This window comes from Euprymna scolopes, chromosome 2 (assembly GCF_053919585.1).
Source record: "Euprymna scolopes isolate OS-2025 chromosome 2, ASM5391958v1, whole genome shotgun sequence".
NCBI lineage: Eukaryota > Metazoa > Mollusca > Cephalopoda > Sepiida > Sepiolidae > Euprymna > Euprymna scolopes.
Window position 1 is genome coordinate 96866750 of NC_136483.1, and position 15022 is coordinate 96881771.

The following is a 15022-nucleotide window of genomic DNA, read 5'->3' on the forward strand; positions in this document are numbered from 1 at the left end:
CTGATCCCCTTTTCCCCCTCCTTCTCTCTCCACATAAAAAACGGTCTTGTGCCTATTTTGCTCAATGGGAAAGCAAATAAATACATCTGTTCCGGCCGATACTGCAAGCAAATACCATATTTGGGGCAACGCCACATAAAGGACCTTGGTCAATGTAGGGGCAACCCTTCCTATCAATTGTCACTCTCAAGCTCCCCTACTCCCCAGGGAGTTGGTCCCCATTTACCCTCACTCCTCACATTAAAAATCGGCGTTGTGCCTTATTTACTCGGTGGGGGAGAAAATAAATACCTTTTTCTTGGTCATTTGGCCAAGATCAAAGTATAATATCTGTTCCGACAGATACTGCATGCAAAGACCATAAGTGGGGGCAGCCCCACATATGGTCTTTGCTCAATGTAGGGGCAACCCTTCATACCAATTGTAACAATCCAGCTTCCCATACACCCCGGGGAGTTGATCCCCATTTCCCCTACACTTCTCACATTAAAAATCGGCTTTGTACCTAATTTGCCCGGTTGGGGGAGAAAATAAATACCAACCCCACATATAAGACCTTGGTCAATGTGGGGGCAACCCTTCTATCCAGCTCCCCTACTCCTCGGGGAGTTGGCCCCTATTTCCCTTAACTCCTTACATTAAAAATCGGCCTTGTGCCTAATTTGATCGGTGGGGGACCAAATAAATACTTTTGGCCAATATCAAAGTGTAGTATCTGTTCCGGCAGATACTGCAAACGAGGACCATATGCGGGGGCATCGTCACATATAAGACCTTGGTCAATGTAGGGGCAACCCTTAATACCAATTGCCACTATCCAGCTCCTCTACTCCCCGGGGAGTGTGTCCCCATTTCCCCTCCACTCCTCACTTTTAAAATCGGGCTTGTGCCCAATTTGCTCGGTGGGGGAGCAAATAAATACACTTTTCTTGGCCTTTTCGCCAAGATCAAAGTGTAGTATCTGTTCTTACTACATGATGTACTTATGTTTGTAACTTTGTGATAAAAAGTTGGGGATCACTTTTCTGTAATTATTTAATGTAAAATGATCACCAACTTTACAACCAGTCAGTCTCAAAGCCATTCAAGTCATACTCCAGATCATTAAAGTTGTTTTTGAAGGATTCCAGTCATCATTTAAGCATTCAAATCATTCTTAAGGCCATTCAATTAATCCTTAAATGCATTAAAGTAATTCTAAGACATTTACTTTTTATTTATTTAAGTCATTTTAGCCGATTTTTCGGTCATTTTTGTTTATCCTTAAGAATTCCATGTCATCCTACATTCACGCATTCATTCATTACACGAGCTCACACGACTAATGGCTATTGACCTTGTTGCGGGTGTCTGTAATGTTTAGACCTGACTAGTCTCTGGGATATTTACTTTATTCTATGCACACCTTTCAAAATAACAAATTCAGATTAAAAACTAACGCATTCAATTTAAAAACTATCGCATTCAATAAAAAACAGGTAATCAATTTAAAAGTTAAACAGTAAATTTAAAAGCGAAAGCAGTCAATTTTAAAACTAAGAAAATTAATTTAAAAACTCTAGCAGTAAATTTCAAGACAAACTAGTTTTTCATTTAAATGCCTTACGTTTTAATTTGATCAACAAAAGGTGTAGCTAGAATAACGCCATTTTTATTTGTCCCTTAATAAAATCTCTCAATATAGCATGTGATGAGTAATGGCGAAATCGATCGATTGACTTTACGTTTTTTTAATTGTAAGGATGAATGATAAAAAAATAAGTCTTCTTTTCATCATGGCGTAACTTAAATCCGGCAATCCGCAAAAAACCCCGAAATATATATGTGTGAGAGAATGTTTCTGCGCGTGCATGTGTGTGAGGGGGTGTATTCTAATCAGCGCCACCTGGTAATGAACTTCAACCCGGTATATTCATCTGCTAGTCATTAAACCTTACTGACCATTCAAATTTTATAATTCCATTGATGTAACCTCGCTCTTTCTGCTTTACGTCATGCACCTTTGGCATCATTCTCCTTGCGATTCTTGTATTTTTACTTATGTTGATTTTCTGTTTCATATATATTTAAGTTATTTATAAAGCCATCATCTTGTATTAATCTTTTCTACTTCTTCTATTGCTTTCTCTATTCTCTATTCAACCACCACTCTAACATCTTGTTTTCCATAGTTTTTTTTTTGCTCGACGCCATCTAACAACCACACAAGTTTTAGTAACATAATGATTATAGTTTCACAAAGTTCTAGTTGCAACAATATTACAGTGTAAACGAGCGCATTAGGTTCGTCTTAGGTAACTTGCTAAAACGAAGTCATTTATTCGATGATTTATATTTCGCAGTAAATCGCCAGTTTTAGTTTCGCTGCAAAGGCGCATGATTCTTGAATTGGCCTTTTGATGTGTTAAAGTAATTATAAAAGAAAATGAAACTCGTCAGAAGTTAGCGAAGTGTTACATATGTTACGACACGGACTTAAACGTTCGATTCACTTCTTCGACAATCTTATCAATCAATCGTTCGATTGATTGATCGATTTCGTTATTTGATTAACTTTGATTTTCACATGCTTTACACCTCTGACTGTTATCACTAGACAAGGCAGAGAAAGACAGCGGGAGAGAAAAAGGGCGAGAGAGAAAGAGAAAGATACACACATAGAGAGAGATATAGTTTGGGAAGAGAGCCAAAAGGCCGGAGTGTGTGCGATATTAGAAGCGAAAACGAGACCAACATACGAGAGAAATTGTAGAAAATCAGAGTAGACGAATGAGTGAGTGGGCTAAAGTGCAGAAGAGTAAAACAGAGGAAAAATAAAAGCAGTTTTAATCCTCGAGCTAGAAAGAAAGAGAGGTAGCGAGGAATAGAAGGCGGGCAAGAGAAAGCTTAAAGCCGAAGAGCAGGAAAAGGAGAGAGAGAGAGAAATAAAAAAAAGAAATGCGAGAAAGGGGAAGCGCGCGATATCAGTAGCGAAAATCGGAGCAATATAAAAAGCAGTTAGTAAAAAAAAGTGGGACCAAAAGAGAGGAGAATTGTATGAGAGATGTACGAAAGTGTAGGAAAATGAAAGAGGGGAGGGGGGTTAAAGAGCCAAAAATGAAGAGGGAATAATAGAATCGAGATAAAACTAGAAAGATGGCGGGGGCAGAATAATAGAGGCTTAATAGATAAGATAATTGTGTTAGATCAATAAAAGAAGGAACTGTAAATAAAAGGAGTGTTAAAAAGAAAACAGCAGAAGAGTGGAGAAGCACAAACAGAAAAGAGCGGAAGAGGGAGATAAATATAGGAGAGTACGCGAGGAAATAGAAAGATGGAAAGAATTAAAAAAAACAGAAATAGAGAGGAGAGTGAGACAGAGCGAGAACATAGTAGGGATGTCGAAAAGCAAAGGAATTTAGAAAGAGAGAAATAGACAGAGAGAGACAAAGAAGTACAAGAGGAGAATAGTTAAAAAGAAGTAAAAATAACAAAAAAAAAAACTGGAAAAGGAAAATAGTATAAAAGGAACCACAAGAATAGCCATCTTCTAAAAGGACGGTTACCATATCAATATGAATTATTATTTTTAAAATCATTTTTGTTTTGTCCGAGAATTTATATAAAAATTTGTACTTACTTAGCACGGTTGTAAGTCTTCCAGTACACCTGTTCGATATAAATTGGAATAATTCGCTCAAATACGACGTAGCAGACCTAATATTTGAAATGCGATAGCACTCGGCGCTTGTAGAAACTCCCCAGTCAAAATCTTTATGCAGAGGCTGGCGAAATTCCTGCAACTATAAAGAGTCACAAAGTGGGTGTCCAATACTACATTACAGTAAAAGGACACCGACGTAACAGAGCATATAAAGCTACATTCAATCCAAAATAAGAAACACTCGTCTAGCTGAAAACACCATCAATAATCTCCCCACTCTTTATTTGCGCCTAAACCTAAACGTAGGTTCCATGAACAAAGATTCTTTCTTAGAACTGCACACCTGTGGAGCTGTCTTCCGTTTTCCTTTCCAGCAGACTAGAATCTGATTGTCTTCAAGCCCAACGTAAACAAGTTCTCGATGAGCCGTTCCACTTAAGTAAACAAATTTACCGAATGTCCATTACTGACGATTATGATATTGTCCAATTGACTACTATACACTCTTAAGACTTATCCTCGAGTCGTCTCTGATCCAGTATAAGTGAGATTCATATGTAAAAAAAGTGAAATATACATGACAAATTAATCGGAGGGGATGTGCTTGGGCAATATATATGTTAGTGGGATCGATCTTCAATGCTCTAGATGCGTGTAAACTGGAGAAGATATTGTGAGCGACACAAACAGTCAACACTTGTATCGTGTTCAAATTTATTAAAAAATCCACTAATCACGTAGCAACAACCTTTGATCATTTAAAATCATTTAGAAATGAATTGCGTATTTATTGCTTATACGCATCATTGAATTGTAATAGAGTAATATATAGCTCTCTCTATATCTTTCTCTTTCTCTCCGCCTCCCTTTCTCTCCCTCGACATATTTTCATATTTATATACAATGCTTTAACCTGTGACTAACTTATACAGAGTGCGAAACGTGTTTGAAATCGCTTGAGACACTTTTAGAAAAAAAATCTGAAAATGAAAGTGTTAAAGCGTTGACACTTACACACTCATGTAACAAAAATGAATAAATAAATATAATATTAATATATGTTTTATAAGGTATATCTATTTCTACGTTTTCTGTCACTGACTAAATTGAAGTTCGAAAGCGACTGGAAGCTTTTATAAAGTAGTCTTTATTCATGTACTCCATTGCTCAGGCTACTGCTTCCATTAGGAAGGATTTAGTGTTATAAAAGACTTATTATGTTTCTTATCAACGGCACCCTATATGTAATCATCTAAACAATTAAGGTCTGCTGATTTAGGCGACCATAATTTTGATGTGACATGATTATACATTTGTTATACATCCAATCTCGTGTGCGTCTTTTATAAACACTATTATGGCGTATATTTTCATATCATTATTTATAGTAGTATCTGCCATTGAATCTTCTGAAAACAAATAAAAACATTAATTAGTATATTTTAATTTAAATTATAAATAAATATAAGTGTCATCAAATATCTTACGCACGCTGTATATACGCGTCAACCTCGCATACACATCGGGGTTGATTTTGATAAAAATGTCAACGAGATAGGACGTGAAATATTTTTTCTCGAGAAATGGGTAACAACAGAAATTAGAAGAAAAAACTATTGAAGCATGCCTGGCCCAGTAAGTTCAAGCATTTGCCCTCCCATTTAGCTCCAAAAATCTTCAGGGGACGTCAAATCCTGGTGAAAGTTAACAAACAGTGCAGTGGAAATCTCTTCCGATTGCCTGCTACAATCTGTTTGTTTTCAAGTCCAATGTAAACAAGTTCTCGATGAGCCGTCCCCCTAAGTCATCTAATTTACTAAATTCCCACTACTTATATTTACTACACTATAATCACATTGACTAATGTATACCCATTAACCCTTATCCTCGAGTGGCCCCGGACATTGATTCCTGTGTAAAAAAAAAGGCGTTGAAAAATGGTGTTTTTTTTTTTAGACTTAATGTATACTAACCTTGAAAAATCTACACGGTTGTCAGCCAATAACTTTAAGCTGAGTACGATAGAAGATATTTCACTTATACTTACTAACCCTAAGTATTAGGGCAAAACCAATGAAGTAATTTACAAATGAACAAGTGAAGCATGCATCGCACTTCGTGATGCACCGTGAACGAAGCATAACAAAATGTGTAAGTCCAGCATAGCCCCCCCCCTCACTTAATTTAGCCGCCAACCCCCCAGGAGACGTCAAATCCTGGTGAAAATAAACAAACAGTGCAGTTTAAGGCCTTAACCTATGCAAATTTTAGTGTTGTACCATGCAAAATATAAATGATTTAGTCCATCAATTGCTCCCCCCCATTTACCCCAAAAGAGTTCAAGGCTTGGCATATTTAAATTTTTATTTCAGCACGAGGCAAAAACTGCTAAATAGACATATACACAGAAAATTTTGGACAAATATGGTAAAATAGTCTCAAAAATTGAGTGTTATTTATTATTATTGTTATTTATTAGCCCTAAAAGACCCCATGGTGTACACCTAATAATTACCACGAAGTCTAGAAAAACAAAATTATATAGAAATCAGTTAGTTACAACTTTTCAGAAAGTTTTATAAAAATCCAAGGAATCAACTTTTTAATATGCACAACAGTGTCAATTTTAGCCATTTTAAACCAAAAGACAGTCCTATGTGGGCAACTGGAATTTTCCGGAGAATCCGTTCTATTAACATTTACGCATAACATGTTCCATGGTTGTGCAAAATTTCCAAAAATTCCAAGGCGTAGTTATTGAGAAAAGTGCGGACAGACGAACGGACGAGGGTGAATTTACAGGTCATCTTGCTTTTGTCGGGAGACTAATAATTGAATAATTGCTGAAAGTGTTCCTGGTTTTAAAAGCTGTGCCATTTTAGCGTGTCTCACTCATTATTTCATTGGCTTGCGAATTCCCAACCAAACCGTATAACGTCTTAAACAAACAAATCTAACCATACCACTTTTAAAACTATCAAAATGCTTTTCTGGAGAGATCATCAAATCTGTAGTCAATACATATTTGTTTGTCAACACATCGGCTCCTACATTTTTAAAAGTCATATACACTGCGTGTCAAATTATTAACGATATAACATTTTTTTTACCAGTTTCAGAAACTTACCGGTAGTTTCGTATCAAAAGCTTCGGAAACCTTGGCAATGCTGAACTGCACGTGCTGTGAAATTTTCGTACTGTTACGCGCAATGTAAACAACTTGCCATCGTAATCGCTGAATCCACAGTGTTTGAGATATGTCAAATTTTTTCGCCAATAAAATGGGTCGTAAAGTTGGTTTGAGTAGTGCTGAAAAGAGTACTATTACAGAATAGTTAGCAAAAGGTAAAAGTACCCTTGGAATATAAAAAATGATGGGAGGGCACCATCAAACTGTGAAGAACTTTGTCAAGGACCCTACAAAGGTACGTAAGAGAGCTGATAAAAATAAATCTAGAGTTGTTTCACGCCGTTCTCTACTCCAAATAAAACGGGACGTTATTAAGAACACTGGGCAGACAAGTCGAGAAGTCTTTGTCCAAGCTGGATTGAAGAATCTCTCAAAAAGTACTCGATGTCGCCTTCTGAAATAAGTGTCAAATTCACTTAAGCCTGTGGCAAAACCTCCATTAAAGAAACATCACATATAAACCCGATTGAAATGGACAGAGGACAACATGAAAACGGATTTTTCCAAAATTTTGTTCACGGATGAAGTGCGTGTCACTCTTGATGACCCAGATGGCTGGAGCAAGGTATGGTTCCTAGATGGGCGATATTGTTATCAGTGTTTAAGGTACAAACAAGGTGGTGCTGGGATAATGATTTGGGCTGGAATTATCGGAGGCACTTTAATGGAGAGTCTCAGAAGTCGTAAAATTGACGTCAAAAATGTAATAATATTGTTGGGGAAAACTAGCTTCCCTTAAAAAGGGTAGTGTCCAAATGAATAGCAATTGTCTGATGTGACGAGTGTTTCCCTCTGCATTGATCAGACCTCATTGCTTTTTTTATACGGAAAAGCCAAAGAAACACGCGGAGAGTGAAATAATCATTTCATACGCATTATATATATATATATATATATATATATATATATATATATATATATATATATATATATATATATATATATATATTCCTGTGAATTAATAATTTTCATTTTAACAAAGTAGTAGATTTTCCTTCTTTCAGTTGCCGCGAGGGAAAATAAGAACGCCTGCTCTAGTGTATCATAGGTATAAACTGTACCTTTGTACTGCCAGGTAGATGAAACAATAAACTAATCTAATAAGTTGGGATCTACGAGTAGGTCATGCATCTTGCTTGCTTGGTACCATTAATTTATTATATCAGTTGAAGATCGCTTTTAGATCTAATTTTCAACCTAAAGTATATCCTGAATCATTAGAACTCTCATTTCCTGATTACAATTATGTACCTAGGCGCTGCACCTTTACAGGTATTAACACCTTCTTTAGAAAAGATTGATTGTTGCCTGTTGAGAATGTTGACTTACTAGATAATGTCAACTAATTTTGAACAAACAGTGCCCTCTAGTGAATATTACTCCCTCCCATTTAAAACTTACGCCTGTCTTACCATGCAGCTTGTGGAAATCAAGTAAAAAATTGATGACCTTTTCAGTGTTTATTGTGACGAATCCTTCATTAATTTCCCATGAATCAGATAATACTTTTGTTTTAAATTTGTGCATTGGATATCTTTTTGGTTAGGATGCTTTCTACAAATATATTGGGAACTTACAGAAGGCATCGCGTGAAGGTCGTTAACATGCCACGTGAAAGTTTTTCTGTCGAAGGAACTATATTCACTCTGTGGGCATTAAGCTTGTCATGTCATGTAAACCAAGCAGGCAGGGCCACGTGCATTAGCAAAAATTAAACTAAATTAGGCGAAAACACGCCAATTCTTTTGATATGATTTCAAATAAATTGCTAAAGTAAATATGTAGATTTTTACAGAACTCCAAATCATATCCTAATTTGTGAAAAGCCACAACTATACATGATTTAACTACACGCTGGTCTGTTGTCTCTATAGAGGCGAGGCCTTTGTAGAAAATCCCCTTCTTATGTGTGAATGTGTTAAAGTTAGCTTCTAGTTTTCGCTGGATCGTGCAACTAATAACGTCAAATAAAGAAAGAGGGTTTACTTTAAAAGGAAATTAAAGGACAACGGGCATTCTTAATATTCTGCCATGTAATCTACTGGTTCTAATAGTAAGCTGTTTGTCCATTTGCCATTTCGGTCATTCTGTTCAAATCAAAATTGGAACGGGGCGTTCCTTATTGTGTATACGTTGCCCAACGTAATATGTCTGACACTTATGCATTAAATAAGTGGAGCAACGAACTAGTGTCTTGAGCTAGCTATTACTGTGAATAAAAGAACCGGTGATTTAGAGTCTAGTGAGAGGATTAAAACTAAAAGAGAAAATACTTGCTCCTACCTTGATGAAAGAGTTGCTCAAAGAGGAGAGTCTATCACTTTATAAAACGGTTGGGGAATGTGCGTATACTTGCATTATCAGTTTGAGATGGTGAATACGGAAGATTTGCACAGGAATCGGCGGAACTTTCTAGAGAAAGATCGTTAGTAAAGTATTATTATAGAAGAGAGAATCTATTATTTTGTTTGTTTCAGATAAAAGTTTATAATATGGAAAATTAAACAAAAGGTTTTTTTTTGTATACGAGAGCAACGTGAAAACTAAGAGTCCGTCATATATTTTCAGAGAGAATTCCGTCGGCGTTTCAAGTCGACTTCTCGGCAATTCCTAAAAGCGACAAAATTTCAAACAGAAGGCACACTACAGAAAAAAAGCACAATAATAACGCCATATAATGTTGAGAGCGTTCGAGAAGATATTCTCAGATGTCCACAGCGATCTGGTTAGAAACATTTTGTCGGACTTGGAGTTAGTGTTTGATAAACAACGCGTATATTACATGAAGAGATTTACTTCCATCCATACAGATTAGATACACCGCAAAAGCTTCAGTATCGGATAAGAAGTAGCGGCTGACTTTTTAAAACAAATAACCCTATTTTTAATGAGTGATGTAGCCCATTTTCATCTGGATTAAAGAGGTAATAAAGATAATTGTGATTATTGGGTTGGAGAATTTATTTAAGAACTCCATGAAAAGTCACTACATAGCGAAAAGTTAGAATAAGATGTGCTTCTAGGAGAAACTGAACTGTTTTGATCTTACTATTTGAAGATAATTCGGACAAGTTCCTGTGTGTTAACTCAGAACGTTACAACCAGATAAGCGATATATTTTTTCTGCCTGAGTTAAAAATGAAGTCGAATTCAAATGCGAGGTTTGTGGTTTTAGTAGGATGTAACAACAGCCCATACGAACAGGAATTCAATCGCTGTTCTCCGAAAAATATTTGCTCAACATCTTATTTCCAAAGTGCCCGGTGCTTCAACTTGTCCGTATGGTATTTTAATGGCGATATATTAAGGGGCGTATTCATCAGATAGAGCGACTTAACATTGATAATTAAAGTAAATGATGTACCGTGTAATTGCACAAATATACTCAACTCTGCAGCAGAGTGGGGATGATCTTACTTTTTCTAGGTGCTCCTTCATGTGAGGTGGGCAGCGATGATCCTAAATAAGCCAGTCCAGTCACTAGTTCAAGTGCCGAACTCGAGTGACACGACAATGTCATCAGGAAGCGAACATATTTGAGCCTCCGCATCTGCGCAGTACCGGTCTGAAGGCTTCCAGCGTTCTAATCTTCCAGCTTGCTGCGCTATCGCCGTAAGGCTTGGGTTGTGATAATGAGAGTTAAAGAATAAAGATGGGCAGAAGAAATGATAAAACGACAGAATGTCAGTCGTAAATAGTATTGTTTTAGGTGAACGTGGCTGCACTCAGGCAACTAACACACAGCGGGCACACACTGCTTCAATAACTGCAAAAGAGATAAGACATACGCAACATCCCTAATTCTAGTTGCATGGCGCTGTCGGCTTCTCAATGTATATATATATATATATATATATATATATATATATATATATATATAAGGGTAGGTAGTAGTTTGCTTGAAGCATTTTTGGTAAAGAAATATATAGAATATTTTTTTAAAAGCCAAAGACAATGCGGCGAAAGACCGGAATTATGAAAGTAAAGAAAGAAAAACAAATAAATGTAGACAGGTACGCTTGAGTAGATGAGTGTCTAGCCCTTATTCGTCTATCTTTCCTAACCTCAATGTATAATTATTTATAAACAAGTTTCTGGTATGTCCGGTGTATGTAAAGCCCGTGTGTGGTATGGAACTTTGATTAATTTCGAGAGAAAGGGACCTTTTTCAATATATATATATATATATATATATATATATATAAATATATATATATATATATATATATATATATATATATATCCCAACATTCTTACCTTGACTGATTGGAATACTAAAACTTGCTGCTATGGTTTCAAATGATCTGAAAATCAGCAATATCAGTATTGTTTTGCTAATTCTACCTATGTCTGGTTTAGTTAGGATTATCAGGCGAGTGCTGGGATTATTATTAAAGTCTTCTTTGTGGTCTTTAAGCAGAATGTACGCCTCTCTAGAAAGCTCTTTTAAGCAGAATGTATGCCTCTCTACAAAGCTGATTGGCTAATTAAATCCTCAATAGAAGAGGACCATATAAAAACGATAAACAACTACAGAATTGTCGCATAAGCCTGAGGAATCCTAGAGTGGATGAAACACCGAATATTCAGTGTAGCTTAATCGCCATATATATTTCATAAATTACTAAATAGCTCTACCTACGTATTGGGCACTTTTGAAGTAAATACTTAAAGTTTACGCATAAATCTATACTTTCGTATATTAATTTTATGTGAGTAAATGAAGCAGTTATACTTAGCTCCTGAAAGATTCGAGCACTCTCAAAAGAATTTATTTCACCACATTAAAAATAGATATGGAAAGAGTAAATTTCGAAACATCGTTAAAAAACATCCCCACACCCAGCAAGCATAGCTATATTATTAAATTAATCCAACAAAAACAGATGAACTAATACGCCGATTGCGATGGCGAGCAAATTTCTCCCTTAAAAATGAAAACGTAAACAAAAAACAATCCTATGGTTTTAACACCCTTACAAATGCGAAAACAGTAGACATTCTGATAAACTTTGAAAATGACCTTTTAAACGTAATTTAAAACTTAGAATTCCACAATAAACCTAACAATTTCCAACGGAAACTACACAAAATCGTTAGAAACATAAACAACTCTAATAAAATCTTTGTAAAAGAAGATAAAACCAGAAAATTCTATGAAATAGATAAGCAAGAATATAACAAACTATTCACAGAAAACATTACAAAAACTACAAAAAACTAGACACAAACGAATGCGATTACATAGATATAATAAATACTGAAAGTAAACAAATTACCGATAAATTAAAAATTAGCGAAATATGTGCAAATTGAAACCTAGAGAGACATACATTCTGCTTAAAGACCACAAATGGGACTTTAATAATAATCCCAACACCCGCCTGATAAACCCAACTAAACCAGAAATAGGTAGAATTAGCAAAACAATACTTTCTAGAGTAAACAAACAAATCAAACCAGACCTAGAACTAAACCAGTGGGCAAATACTACCGAAGCAATCACCTGGTTTAAAAATATAGAAAACAAAGATAAAAGTACGTTTATACAGGTTGACATCATAGACTTTTATCCCTCGATATCCAAAGAACGTTTTAACATTGCCCTAGAAATTGCCGAGGCATACGCTGATATATCCTCGGAAGAAATCAACATCATTAAAAAATGTAGAAAATCAGTTCTAATAAATAACAATAACCAATGGATAAAAACTAAAATGAAAAATTATTTTCATTTGGCGATGGGTGCCAGGGATTCTGCAGAGGCATCAGATCTTGTGGGAGTATTCTTCTATATATAATCGCAAGCATATTCGATACTACGGATATCGGCCTATATAGAGATGACGGGCTGGCTATAATAAAAAAACTCCAACAAAGTCGAGGGAGAAAGCTTTAAGAAAATCATACACAAGGAAATGAAAAAATTAGGCCTAAAAGCAGACGTATCAGCTAACATAAAAATAAAAAAAAAACTTCCTGGACGTCACGTTAAATTTAGATAACAACACATATGAACCATACTTAAAAGATAACGCTACTCCAATTTACGTAAACCCTAAGTCCAATCACCGACCATCAATTATAAAACACATTCCTAACTCGATCGTAAGTAGACTCAGTAATAACTCAAGCAATGAAAATGTATTTAACAGGTCAACCAATATCTACGAAACAGCCCTAAAAATAGTGGATACAAACATAGCGATATCAAATATAAGCAACAAAACACCAATTACTATAATAAAATTAAAAATAGAAGAAAAAGAACTATAATTTGGTATACGGCCCCATACAATCAAATGTTAAAAACAAAACTTGGCAAGAAATTTCTAGATCTTATTAAAAAACACTTTCCCGCAACCAACCCCTTACACAAAATATTCAATAAAAAATACCTTAAAGTTTCCTACAGTTGTTGCGAAAATTTAGAGATGATAATAAAAGCACATAATAACAAAATATTAAATAAAAACAATGTAAACAACAACAAAATAAACAATAAAAAAGTAGACACCATGGCAAAAATAAAACTAACACTAGCAGAAATAATAATAATAATAATAATAATAATAATAATAATAATAATAATAATAATAATAATAATAATAACAAACCAAACCCGGACAAGACAACGATTCTATAAATAAAAATACTAATAACGAACAAGATAAATGCAACTTTAGACACCGCACACTTTGCCCAGTTCAAAATCAATGTCTAACAAAAAGCGTAGTTTATCAGGCAACAATGTTTGCGAAAGAAAACCCGAATAACAAGAAATACTACGTAGGCATGTCTTCCTTAGATTTCAAAACCCGATATTATGACCACAAAAGTACATTCAACAATAAAAACACCGTATAAAAACAACACTAGCGAATAAGTACTGGGAACTCAAAGAAAGCGGACATTCGCCGGTAGTCGCATGGAAAATAAGAAGACAAACTATCACGTGTAGGCATTTAGACGACCCATGTAGATTATGCCTTCATCAAAAATGTGCTATCCTGTACTTTAAAGAACCCCAATAATCTATTAAACTGTAGAAGAGAAATAGCAAATAACTGTGTTCACAAAATAAAATTTACTCTAGGATAGCGATACAAAATAGTGATAAAACTAACAAAAACAATAGAACATAAACAAATAAAGAAATTAAATAAACATGAATATACATAAACGATCACACATACATGTATGTATATATATGTATATATGTGCATATATGTATGTACACATATGTATATTTATATATAAACTTACAAAAAAAAAAGAAAATGTCTGCCTGAAATCACTAACCTAGTTTTAAAACAGATCCTTTGTTCGATAAAATGCATGCCTATTGGCTGATAGGAAGGGGCGCGGTGGATACTAGAAAGCTGATTGGCTAATTAAATCCTCAAAAGAAGAGGACCATATAAAAACGATAAACAACCACAGAATTCGCGCATAAGCCTGAGGAATCCTAGAGTGGATGAAACGCCGAATATTCAGTGAAACTTAATCGCCATATATATTTTATAAATTACTATATATATACATATATATATATATACATATACATATACATATATAAGCATATATATATAGCTGAACGTCTGTGTGTGTGTGTGTCTGGTCACGCATAGTATGGTAGACTCTTATAGAAAACTGATCACATATAATGATAGAAGATGTATTGAGACACAGGAATGGGTATGTTTGATCTGGCATAGTGATTATTCATTAAAATTGTGGGGTCTGCGTACAGCCTGGTCCTCAAAGTATGGAAATAAGAATTGTAAAAATAAAAAAAAGGCTATAAGTTTTTTTGATATAGATGTATATAATAATACTTTGATAAGTATGTTTTGAATAAAATAGGGATGGTATAATAAAATTGTGGGGTCTGCGTTCGCGCCTGACCTCCATAGAATGGAAATAGGGACACACTTTAATAAAGACTTTTCATAGCTACCTGCGTAAGTATACTTTGATAATTATGTTTCAGTTTGAAGAAATGGTATAATAAAATTATGGGGTGTTTGTTCGCGCCTGACCTCCATAGAATGGAAAATGCCACAAATTTTAACAAGGTTTTTTTTTTCTTAATTTAGATCCACAGAACATTGTGATAAGTGTTTCAGTGTGAACAGGAATGGTATAATAAATTATGTGGTTTATATATTTTATTTTTACTTTTATCA

The 15022-nt window shown here is 35.0% G+C and overlaps 1 pseudogene; it reads left to right on the forward strand.

Annotated features, from left to right (window-relative positions):
* Positions 1–920: 920 nt before the first annotated feature.
* Positions 921–1026, forward strand: LOC145243343 (U2 spliceosomal RNA; annotated as a pseudogene).
* Positions 1027–15022: the final 13996 nt, after the last annotated feature.